Here is a 12,500-nt window from a genome sequence, read left to right as displayed (position 1 = left end):
AATCATCTCGGTCGTGATTGCGCTTATAATCTCGCAAAATAGCGTGACTCAGACCCATTTTTCTCCCTCGTAACGCCTAACAACTAATTACTGCACACACACACACACACCACACACACACACACACACACACACACACACACACACACACACACACACACACACACACACACACACACACACACACACACACACACACACACACACAATGGCTAGCTAATAAGATAGTAAAGATGAGCGAGAAACTGTTATAACGTTAAGGAGGAGGAGGAGGAGGAGGAGGAGGAGGAGAAGTGCATTGAAACGGAGGTAGGCGTGGAGAGATGTACATACAAGAGGAGGAGAAGAAGAAGAAGGAGGAGGAGGAAGAGGATAAAAATTAATTGTGACGACATGGAATGAGAAAAAGGTGATAAAATATAAAGAAAAGAAGTGAATGGATAAGAAAAAAAAATAGAAAGGAAGATGAGGCGAGAAATAGGAAGGGTAAGATAAGAATGTGATAGAAGAGAAGAAGAAAGCGGAAAGAAAGTTTTTTTTTTTGAAGTTAGAGGTAAAGAATGACGTAACAAAAGAAAGTAGTTAGAAAAATAAGGATTAAACGATGATAATGATAAAACGAGGAAGATGGAATTTAGTGAAGAAAGAAGTTGACAGTAAAAAAAACAGCGGAATAACGGCAGAGAGAGAGAGAGAGAGAGAGAGAGAGAGAGAGAGAGAGAGAGAGAGACGAACACGTAATTCTTAATCTTCCTTGTTTCGTTTTCTTACCTAATTTATATAATCTTCAAATCCCTGAGAATGCCACGGTGTAATGGGCAGTAATAGTACGATTTTCTTTCACGGGGAACTAAACAAGACCTCATTATTGTTATTGTTATGGTTATTGTTTTATTTATTAAGCTGCAGGGTAACGGAACGAAAGGTCACTGCTTATTATTCCTGTTAGTGATGATGATGATGGTGTTGTTGTTGTTGTTGTTGTTGTTGTTGTTGTTGTTGTTGTTGTTCATATTATTATTATTATTATTATTATTATTATTAGTAGTAGTAGTAGTAGTAGTAGTAGTAGTAGTAGTAGTAGTGGTAATAGTAGTAATAGCACTAGTAGAAGTAGTAGTAGTAGTAGTAGTAATAGTAGTAGTAGTAGTAGTATCATTATTATTATTGTTTTTTATGATGATGATGACGATGATGATGATGATGATTACGGTGATGATAATGACAACGGCGACGACAATGACGATGACAAATGATAGCAGTGATGACGATGACCTGACCTTGACACAACACACGCCAGGTGACACATGCACACTTCCGGTATCAAAAGGCTGGCGATCAGTTTTTTCCTCCTCGTCATCATCACATCACCAGCGGGAGGCAACGCAGTCCGGAATAAACAAACAAGCAACAGAATAAAAAAAATGCAGTGTCCTAAATATTTCCCACTAACCTTGGAACAGAGACGTGAACGCTTGATATATATGCACACACACACACACACACACACACACACACACACACACACACACACACACACACACACACACACACACACACACACACACACACACACACACACACACACACACACACACACACACACACACACACACACACACACACACACAAAGACACACACACACACACACCGTCACCTCTCTCCTTTAATCCGCCACTCACATCTTTACAAAGGCACGTGTTTGTACACTCATTTCCTCCTCCTCTGTGATGTTTGCCTGGTTAACTCCGGCCTCCTGAGACAGACTTATTTACGATTATGACCCGATTTGCAAAAGTATTTAACTGTATGCACGGAGAGAACCAGGAGAAAAGAAAGAGCTGTGAAATGTACAGTTTAATTAAGGGAGGTTTTGCCCAAGCCATACCCGCCGCTGCCAGCCACTCAGCACCCAGGCAGTGGACGCCCCACCTACACACCCATGCATCTACCGCGACCTCCCAGTGATCTGACTATAATGGGATCATGACTGACGCGGCCCGGTGATGGCATTAGCTAGGGGGTCGTCCTGCATGCCTCGCCCTGCCTCCCTCATGCCGCGGATAGAATGGTCTTTGATGGCGCCGCACTAAGTCAGGTGGGAACGCGTGGCCTGATTCCATGGAATACGTTTTATGGCATGCATTCTGGTGACCTCCGGAACTCCCTGCCTTCCTCTGTATTTCTACCTTCCTATGACTTGAACTCTTTCAAGACGGAAGTTTCAAAACAATTATATTCCAATTTTGGATGATCCTTTTGACCTTTATTTTGGGACTGACACCTCAGTGGGCTTTTTTTTTTTAATTGGCCCAGGCTGGCACCCCTCTTACATAACAAGAAATGTGGTCAGTCTAACGCCTTGTCAGGTCTCGATATCCAGATCATCACCTTGACTGTTAATGATACATGCTCGCTTCGTATCAGTAACCCTTTACAGTTGTGGCTCCCAAACTGGGGGTGATTAACCCCTGGGGTTAATATAACAGTTTTTCGTGACACATACACACACACATACACACAAAAAAAATAAATAAATAAAATAAAGTAAATAAAAAAAAAAATTCCGGAAACCAAGAAAACATTGTAGTGTCTGGCATTAGGATTAATATTAATTTAGTCTTAATATATAAAGTTGTAAAGTAGATTTATTATAATTAAATATTAAAGTTAAACCGAATAACACTAAACATGAACAACTGTTAACAGTATTAGAAAAAATTGAAATACTATCTAGGAGTGTGGCAAAGCAAGAGCATTTTGACAGGCGTGCTTCAGCACACAGTCAGTCACTCAGCAACCCTGGTCACGACGTGTCCAGCACGTGTCACTCACTGCCTCAGCTTGCCTCTATTTCGCAGTGTCAGTTTCTCTGTGAGCATCAGCCGACACTTGGGTCTAGTTTTCACTTAGCCATATATATCAATATTAACAGCATTATGTGAAATGGGCAACACGGCTAATGTGGCATGCTAAATTGGGCAACAAGCTAAAAAGTTTGGGAACCTCTGCTTTACAGTTTACGGAGTCAAAATAAGACAGCAGACACCGGAAGATTTAAACAACGTAATTATCCACTCCCCTTGCCGTCAATCAGGTCTTTGGAAACTGTACACTAACTTGCAACACAAAATTTTCACTCGTTATTAGGAGCTGAAGGGTTAAACTGTGTTATTATCTGTCGTAAATCAGATACAAGCCAAGACTCGTGCATAAATACATTCATGAACTATAAACGCGGCTTTAAAAATACGCTTCTCAATATCAAATGGAATATCTGCTCCTTCTTTTAGGTGTATAAACTACAGTACACGGCCATATTTTCATTCTGAGACTGCCGAGGACTGGCTGCCATTGTGGGTGAAAGGGCTTCTGCAATATGTGTAGCCATTCCGCCATTACACACTGAAATTGTCTAAAATAAAAGGCAGGACAGTGGTTGTGGCGCCAGAATATATCTACTACAGTGTAAGTGCAGTGCTTTCTCAGTCAGTCAGTCAGTCAGTCACTCACTCACTTACACACTCACTCACTTCTCAGGATGTTTATTTCATTCTTTTAGTTATCCACTTATTCATTTCCATATCCACTTACTCACCAGCCAACTCCTTCTTTCCCTCCCTCTTTCCTTTTCCTCCATCCCTCTTCCCTCTCTTTCAACCTTTCCTCTCCCTCCCTCCCTCCTTCCCTCCCTCGTTTCTCAGCCCACCCACACTCCCCCACTTTTGCACTCTCATTTCCGGACTAAATTTACGCTCTCCCCTCACTTAATGCCGGTGTTCTTTACATATTAAAGTAATGAAGCCTCGAATTTATCATGGAATTTGCCACCAAAGTGTGTTATTTTTTGTGATACATGCAAGCTCTGTTCCGGATGCATTTTTTCTCCCCCCGCCTTTTTAAAATCTTAGGGCTTTCACGGCGTGCCTAAATTAGACTAAATACATGTGAACGTCGATTTGCGTAGCGTTTATAAGCCTTCCTGGAACACCGATTTTTTTTTCTTATTAATTCCGAAAGGTTATGTTTTTGGAGAGATTTTAGGAGAGCAGTTAGATTCTCAGAACATTTCGACTCACCGCGAGGTTTACGATGCTTAAAAGGTGTGGTGGGTGAAGAGGTGCTTTGGGTTTCCCCGAAAAGAAATTAAGGTAGAAGGAAGGTGAAAATAAGAAGGAAAGGTTGACTCCACCGCAGCTATATGAACGCCGCTGGGTCTCCTCAAGCTTAAGCCTCTTAATGCTGGGTATTTATTTATTTATTTATTTATTTATTTATTTATTTATTTTTCCATAAGTACGTGCAAGTTTTTCAGGCACATTTATTTTTTTTTCACTAATCTAATAGTTGTGCAGTTTAGAAAACGCAAAATTTATCTCATACTCTCTCTCTCTCTCTCTCTCTCTCTCTCTCTCTCTCTCTCTCTCTCTCTCTCTCTCTCTCTCTCTCTCTCTCTCTCTCTCTCTCTCTCTCTCTCTCTCTCTCTCTCTCTCTCTCTCTCTCTCTCCCCAGTGACAGCGCAAAGAGTGATCCACCAGTTGAACCGTGTCAGTGGCTGTGGTTTACCTGTACTGAGGGAAACTGTTCAGGGTTACTCCAATACAATATCAAACGTCGTCTCATCAGCAACTAAAGAGAGAGAAATCTATCCTGGCATTATCCCTTAATATGTAAATGCCATCAACAAAATACGTTCTCATGTTTAGTTCTGTGAATTAAGGGAAGATGAAAAGCAAGAATATTAAAGTGTGCCTGAAAAGCTTACAACAACTACATCAACAACTAAAGGGCACAGAGAAACTCATACTGGTGACATCTTGGAATGTATAAATGCCTGCAGTAAATTATGTTCAGTGGTGTTGAAATAAGGGAAGGCAAAAAGCAAGGTAACAAAGTGCGCCTCAAAATTATACTGATACGCGAGCCACACCCAGACACTTTTATTGTTGCTGTAATGCTGAGTAATGGTGACACGCCCAGAATTGCCCGGGTTATGCTAGCAGGAGGAGAGTGCTGAGGGAGTTGTGTGTATGTAAGTAAGTAGGTCCATTGTAACGTAAGGGTTGATAGGGCACATTTTTGCTTTCACTTCTATCTTTCTTCCATACTCCCTTCCCTGCCTTCACTGTCTTTTTCTTGCCCTTCTCTCTCTCTCTCTCTCTCTCTCTCTCTCTCTCTCTCTCTCTCTCTCTCTCTCTCTCTCTCTCTCTCTCTCTCTCTCTCTCTCTCTCTCTCTCTCTCTCTCTCTCTCCTCCTCCTCCTCCTCCTCCTCCACTAACGTGACTGTGTGGAACGTTGTGAATGGATGTGTGTGTGTGTGTGTGTGTGTGTGTGTGTGTGTTTGTGTGTGTGTGCTTGCGTGAAAAAATTACCTTTTTCCTGACAAAATTAGTGTTGATTCTTATTTTTTTTTATTTTTTTAATTTTTTTTTATGAATGGAGGTCAAAAGGTGGGAAGGCGTCTTTTCTTTTGATAATTGAAAATTGCATCGCACGGCACCGTCTGCCGAAGTTTACTGAGTACGCTTCACACAGGGACTGCCACGTGTAGGCCCGATGGCTTATTGCAGCTTCCCTTACTTTCTTTTATGTTTTTATGTTCCAAGTTTTGTCTCGTGTACTCTTTATAACATGACTGGCACCCCTCATGTCACCAGTGCCAGTGTTGGTTAGGTCAGGCGTCGTAACTCCCCGTGTCTCCCTCGTCCATTGGTCTTGAAGGAAGGCCTCGCGCTCCTTGCTGTGACCTCTGCCGCTCACTCACCCGCTTCTGCCTCGGCGGTCTACCGGGACACGAAGGGAGCCGCCGCCACACCCCCGCCCCGCTGCCATATTGCCCAGCCTGCACTCCTCCACCCCGCTGCCATATTGCCCAGCCTACACACCACCGCCCGGCCGCCATATTGCCCGGCTTTCACGCTACCGTCCCATTGCCTCCCTTCACCGTACCTCCCCTTACCCCTCCTCCAGCCAGTCCTCCCTCCTCCTGCTGCCACGCCACCGCCCCCTCGCTATCCCCTCGCCGCCATCGCTCTCCCTACTGCCCCCTCCCCTACCGCCACTCACTCCCCCACCTTACTCCTCTCGCCCTCCTCCTCTTCCTCCTCTCCACCGGTAGTTAGAGACCATGAACCGCTGACGATGGGCGCTGAGGGGCCATGCGGGGCGGCCGATGAGAGGGGCGGCAGCTGATGGACCGGCGCCTCAAGGGAGAGGAGGGAGAGAGAGAGAGAGAGAAGGGAAGGAGTGAAGGGAAGAAGGGAAGGAATGACTAACTGGGATTTTCATTCGCTATTTTTCTTATATTGACCATGGAAAATGTTAAGGAGAGAGAGAGAGAGAGAGAGAGAGAGAGAGAGAGAGAGAGAGAGAGAGAGAGAGAGAGAGAGAGAGAAGGCGCCGTCACGCTAGCATTTTTTTTTTTTTTTGTGTGTGTGTGTGTGTGTGTGTGTGTGTGTCCGTCTACGGTGTTTTGCTCGGCGCGGCATCTCGTTCTGGCTGCATTAGTCAAACGGACGTGCTCGCCTTCATGGGGCAGCTGTCACCAACCTCCACACGCTAGTCGAAAACATCAGGGAAAGTTTGGGGCGTAGGCTGTGCTAGTACCTGGACGTGGCCTAGGTGCTCATCCCCGTCTCAGTGGCCTTCGAGTCTGTGGTGGTCATGCTGCACAGTTTACCTTCCCCAGCTTCTCCAGGTACCGTCCATCAACCAATCAAAGGTGTGATTCTCCGTTGGCTCAGTTCAATTGGTATTTTGGGGGTACTGCCTTTGCAACGGCATCCCTGATATCTTTTTTTTTTTTTTCTACTGTTGCTGCTGTTTCTGTCTTGTTTAATATATCCTTTTTTTTTCCAGAGAGAGAGAGAGAGAGAGAGAGAGAGAGAGAGAGAGAGAGAGAGAGAGAGAGAGAGAGAGAGAGAGAGAGAGAGAGAGAGGTAAGGATTGTCCCAGTGATGATGGAGTAAGATAGTGACGCTGCTGGATTTTATTGTGGTTAAATACAACAACAGCAACAACAACAAAAACAACAATAACAACAACAACAACAACAACAAAAATGGCGCTGAAAATAATAACAGTAGTGGTGGAAGTAATAATGACCCCAACTTGTCCCAAAACTTGGCGGCGGCGCGTCTCTCTCCTTCACGCGAGGCTCGTTACTGAGATAAGAGGCGCATTGATTGAATAGCAACAACACGTGTCCATTTTTTAGGTGAAGGATGTAATAATTAGAGGAGTGGGGTGCGCGTGACATCTTCTGGGTAGGGGGTGGGGGTGGGGAGCGCTGCAATCAGGGTCACTGGTGGCTGGGGTAGGGCAGGGGGAGATTGGGGGTGTAATAGAGACTACCAGCACTACTGTTCCTAATTTTTATTATTTTTTTTTCCTTGTAAGTCTTTGAAATTCTCGTGTTATCTACTTTCTTCCCTTTTCTGGTTTTCCTTGTTCCTCTCATTCTATCTCTTCCTGTTCTTCGCTCTTCTCATCACAGCACAGTGCAGATGAATTTAGTGAAGAGTGATACTGAAGTCGTAGCCAGATGGTGGAAAAATTCGTAACACTTAAGAGCGTGGGCACGAGAGCAAATTAGGTCGTTGCGCACATAGACGCAACATCCAGCTCTGGATTGAAAATGATGGTAGAGAAAGTAGGAGGGAACAGAGAACGGGCTGCTCTCAGTTGCCTCAGACATTTGCGTTTCGGTGAGGAAAAGAATTAAGATGAGGTTTAGTAAAGGAGAGGTGGTGTTCCACAGATTTCTACTGCTTCCTCCTGTAATGTTGTTGTTGTTGTTGTTGTTGTTGTTGTTACAGCACTATTCTCCTGTTGTTCATTTCCTTTCCTTTTTCCTTCACTTTATTTGACACTTTGGCTTTTCAGCGCTTCATTTATACTTCATTGCTTTTATCGTACGCTCTTTGGCTTTCCAGACACATCACTTCTTCACTTTTCACCCTTTTTAACGTTTCGCTTTAAGGAAGTAAGACTTTTCACCTTTGTATTCCACTTTCATTTCATAACTGTCTACGTTACTCTTTCCTTTAGTTAATTCCTTTTCTTTTTCAAGTTTTGTGAGTTTTTCGATTGTTTTTTTTTTCTTTTTTTTTGTCTTTGTCACATCTTCGTATTCCATTACTCTTCGTGTGAACCCGTTTTTGTTTCTCTACACTCCAGTTGTCGTTACCGTGATGTGTCGCCGCCGCCCGTCGCAGCTGGCCCCTCATGTTCGCCCGCCGCCGCCGCCTCTCCGCTTCGCCGCCCTCACGTCCGTCCTCGTCCTCTCGCTGCGAGCACGCGAGCGCCAGATGATTAAGGATAAGAGACCTTTTTCATTTCACGAGTGAGTGTTACTTGTCGTGTCCAGTTTAATTGCAACTGTAGGCGTGTTTTTTTTTTTTTCCTTTTTCTATGGGTCTGTTGGGAGTCTCTCTCTCTCTCTCTCTCTCTCTCTCTCTCTCTCTCTCTCTCTCTCTCTCTCTCTCTCTCTCTCTCTCTCTCTCTCTCTCTCTCTCTCTCTCTCTTCTTGTTCTTGTTCTTCTTGTTCTTGTTCTTGTTCTTATTATTATTATCATCATCATCATCATCATCATCATCATCATCATCATCATCATCATCATCATCATCTCAGTAGCGCCTGGGCCGGGACAGGTGTGGAATCCGCAACCTAGATGAGGAATGGACAGAATGATTAATAACACACATCTTCATTCCTTCTGCTCGTCGTTAATCATGCGAAGTGTCTGGATGTGTTGTTCTTCTCTTGCTTGTAACCCTTTGACTGTGATATTTAACACTGCACCGTACAGGCACTATAGAGAGCTTTTATACGCTCAGTCAAGGGAGGAGAAGGATTAAAAGGACAGAGCGTACCATTTCTAGCCAGTGTAGTGTATGGGGATGGCTGAAGGGAGATATACAAAAGCTTCAGATTAGTTTGGGAGTCAGGAAAAATGTGACGAATACCAGTGAAATATTTAAATGTGTGAATGTGTAAATGTGTATGTGTGTGTGTGTGTGTGTGTGGTAGCACGAGCCAAGTAATGAGACACCACGCTACGCAACACACACCACACACACCACCACAACCATTACCACATTACATTCCTACTTATCCACCTGACCACACACCCTCGGCCAGGTGAAAGAGGACAGCGGTCAGGTAAAGCACCAATACAGGGCTGATTGCAACGTATATATTAGAGGAGTATGTTAATTGTGCATTGTCCCCAAGGAGGAATTTTAGAAGGGAATGTCAGTATGTGAGCTCCTGAGACTTGACAGCTTGTGTGTGTGTGTGTGTGTGTGTGGGAGTAATGATGGTAGTGGAGGAGGAGGAGGAGGAGGAGGGAAGAATGACAAGGAATGGAAGGAGGGAAGGGAAGGGAAGGGAGGAAGCGTTGCTAAGACTTGTTATTGATGTTTTCTGGACATGTATACGTGGAAGGGTGTGGGTGGGAGGAAACATGAGAGAGAGAGAGAGAGAGAGAGAGAGAGAGAGAGAGAGAGAGAGAGAGAGAGAGAGAGAGAGAGAGAGAGAGAGGGGGGGAGGGGAGACAAGAATACTAGTTTAGACAGATATAGACAGGTAGAGATAGACAGGAATATGGAATAGCAGTTAATAATCTCATTGGAATCGCAACAGTACACACACACACACACACACACACACACACACACACACACACACACACACACACACACACACACACACACACACACACACACACACACGCGCGCGCGCGCGCGCGCGTTAAAAAATTCCCCTTTTGCAAGCGAACACTCCCGTCACGACTAAGACGACCGGAAGGAAGGAGCCTCGTGTCGTTCGCTTATGAGGTCGTTCCGTGATTGGTGGTCGTCTGAGGTCAACATGATATCAATACTCGCCCCGACACTTCCTCCTGCCGAGGGAGGAGGCGTGGTGACCTTGCATGCACGTCGGAGAGGTGTGCTCGTAACTCAGGGGACATGCAACATTCTTCCCTCCACCGCCTCCTTCTCGTCCCTCCCGCTTCTGCTTCACCTACTCCGCTCTTTGGTCTTCCCGCCACCTCCCGTTGCTTTCCGCCGTCCCCCTCCCGCGTCATTACCTGCATGAGTAACCCCCTGGACTCGTGACTAACCGGCGGGTGTTATAGAGGCGCCGCGGAACACGAGAGGCGCGGTCCAGCCAGGCAGTTGTGAGGTCAGTGTAGGTGAGGCAAGAGGTGGCGGGTGGCTCGTGGTTATCCGTCCTGTACCTCCCTTCACCTCCCTCCCGTCCCCTCCTCTTCTCCTCCTCCTCCTCTTTCTTCTTCTCTTCCTCCCACTCCTTCTCCGCCACCACCGCCACCGCCTCCGCCGCCTCCGCCTCTTCTCTCCTCACTCACTCCATTCACGGACGCTCGGGTATGATGACGGCGCCTCACTGAAAGCTCTCTCTATCTCGCGCCTGTGGAAAGTGACGGAGCAGACTTCAAGCCAAAAGTAGCGTCTCAAAACCACACTGCAACTTTTACGTATTTGGGGAATTCATTTTTTTTCCTTTTCTTCCTGAACGTAACGCGTGCGACGTGTGTCATAACTTCCCCAGCAGTGCGTGATCAAGACCTCTTCATCTCCTCCTCCGACTCCTCTTCTTCCTCCTCATCCTCCTCTTCCTCTTCTTCCTCCCAACTTCCGAGGTGAGTAAAAAATCCACGTTCATAATTGTGTCGTATCACCTTCATAAAGTAACGCTTGTGTTGACTGGACGCTATGCTGACTCCTCCACCTCTTTTTGTTGGCGCTTGGATTGATAGGTGTAGTGTGTTTGCGTCCATGTCTTCTTGTGCGTTAGATATGTGAGTACAGCCAATGCAGTACAATTAAGACTTGAAAAAAAAAAAAAATCAAGCAAATAGATGCAACTTTTGAACCGCCAAGAAAAGTTGCAAATTAAGACCACCATAAGATAACAGAGAGAGAGAGAGAGAGAGAGAGAGAGAGAGAGAGAGAGAGAGAGAGAGAGAGAGAGAGAGAGAGAGAGAGAGAGAGAGAGAGAGAGAGGACATCCAGAAACCATAGGCAGGCAATGAATGAAACCCAAGATAAAGCAACAGCAATCACCAGACACTAGCATATGCAAAGTAAGCTAATTAAATCTGTGATACTGACGTGGAAAAATGCGTTGATTAGGAGAATAGATGACAAATAACACTTAAGTTCCCTCACCTGTATGTTTGTGTGTGTGTGTGTGTGTGTGTGTGTGTGTGTGTGTGTGTGTGTGTGTGTGTGTGTGTGTGTGTGTGTGTGTGTGTGTGTGACCTTGACCACCACACTTCCTCACCAAATAGTATCGACTCTGCTCACCTTTTCAAATCTTCATCACCTGACATTTGGGCGACACTCGGTACACTGGCCTAAAGAGGAGCGGGAGGAAGAGGAGGACGAGGAGAGAGGGAAGTGGAGACGAATTGATTGTCTGACTGATTGATTCAAACCACCGACATATCTTGGCTACATGGCAGACATTAATATGATTATCAGAGAGAGAGAGAGAGAGAGAGAGAGAGAGAGAGAGAGAGAGAGAGAGAGAGAGAGAGAGACTTTTAATTTCGGTTCTTGTACTAGTTTTAGTTAATTTTACACTACATAAAAATAAAAGATTAAAATCCACACTGATGAAAATGTGGAGGAGATAATGTCCCTCATTGCGTGTTATTAGCGTGATTGTAATGATGTCGTTGCGTCAGGCGCCACCATTACGTCACTGGTGTTGCGTCATTGCTGCTGCGTCCTTGATATTGCATTCCTGCCATTGCGTCATTCTAATTGCCTCTCGCTATCATTGCATGGAAGAGAGAGAGAGAGAGAGAGAGAGAGAGAGAGAGAGAGAGAGAGAGAGAGAGAGAGAGAGAGAGAGAGAGGGGTGGTGGGGGGGGAGGAGATATCACGTTCCCGTCACTCGCTTCGTCATTGTTGTTGTTGATGGTGGTGGTGATGATGTTGTTGACGTTGTTGTTGTTGTTGTTGATGGAGGTGGTGGTGGTGGTGATGGTGGTATTGTTATTGTTGTTGTTGTTGTTGTTGTTGTTGTTGTTGCTGTTGTTGTTGTTAGTGGTGGTGGTGGTGGTGGTGGTGGTATTATTGTCGTGGTTGTCGTCGTCTGCCTCATTACTGTGTCACCAGAATAAACATCTTTTCTCTTGGCTAGGCGTGGCGTGTTTTGTTAGGATAATGGCGCAGGAGGCATGTCGTGTGTTGGCGCTAATAGATGGCATTCTTTATTGCGGCAATAATTTTTATTACTCACCTTATTCACCCTTGTGGTGTGTTAGGTAACCCTTGGCATCCTCCACCCCGCCACCCTCCCGCCCACAACACTCATGTTTGCCCTTCTTGTGACATGCTGCGTGTAGGCATCTGCGCCAGCCTGGGGAGGTAAATAAATAAAACTTACAGTCGTTATAGACTGATGGAATAAGGAGAATAAGTTGACAGGCTTAGAAATGAACAGCATTTAAATGAAGCGGTG

At 45.3% G+C, this 12,500-nt stretch overlaps 1 protein-coding gene across 2 annotated transcripts in view; it reads left to right on the top strand.

Moving 5' to 3' along the window:
- LOC135089587 (uncharacterized) overlaps positions 1–12,500 on the top strand; it is a 136,616-nt gene that overhangs the window by 8,288 nt on the left and 115,828 nt on the right. The window contains exon 1 of one of the 2 annotated variants that reach the window (XM_063985366.1): positions 10,425–10,668. The exons of the other annotated variant lie outside the window; for it this stretch is intronic. The gene's annotated coding sequence lies outside the window, so the exon portion shown is untranslated. Of the gene's footprint in view, positions 1–10,424; positions 10,669–12,500 lie in introns of those variants that run through there. 2 annotated transcript variants of the gene reach the window in all.

The sequence above is a fragment of the Scylla paramamosain genome, chromosome 33 (assembly GCF_035594125.1).
Source record: "Scylla paramamosain isolate STU-SP2022 chromosome 33, ASM3559412v1, whole genome shotgun sequence".
Lineage (NCBI taxonomy): Eukaryota > Metazoa > Arthropoda > Malacostraca > Decapoda > Portunidae > Scylla > Scylla paramamosain.
This window is presented reverse-complemented; position numbering and strand designations above follow the sequence as displayed.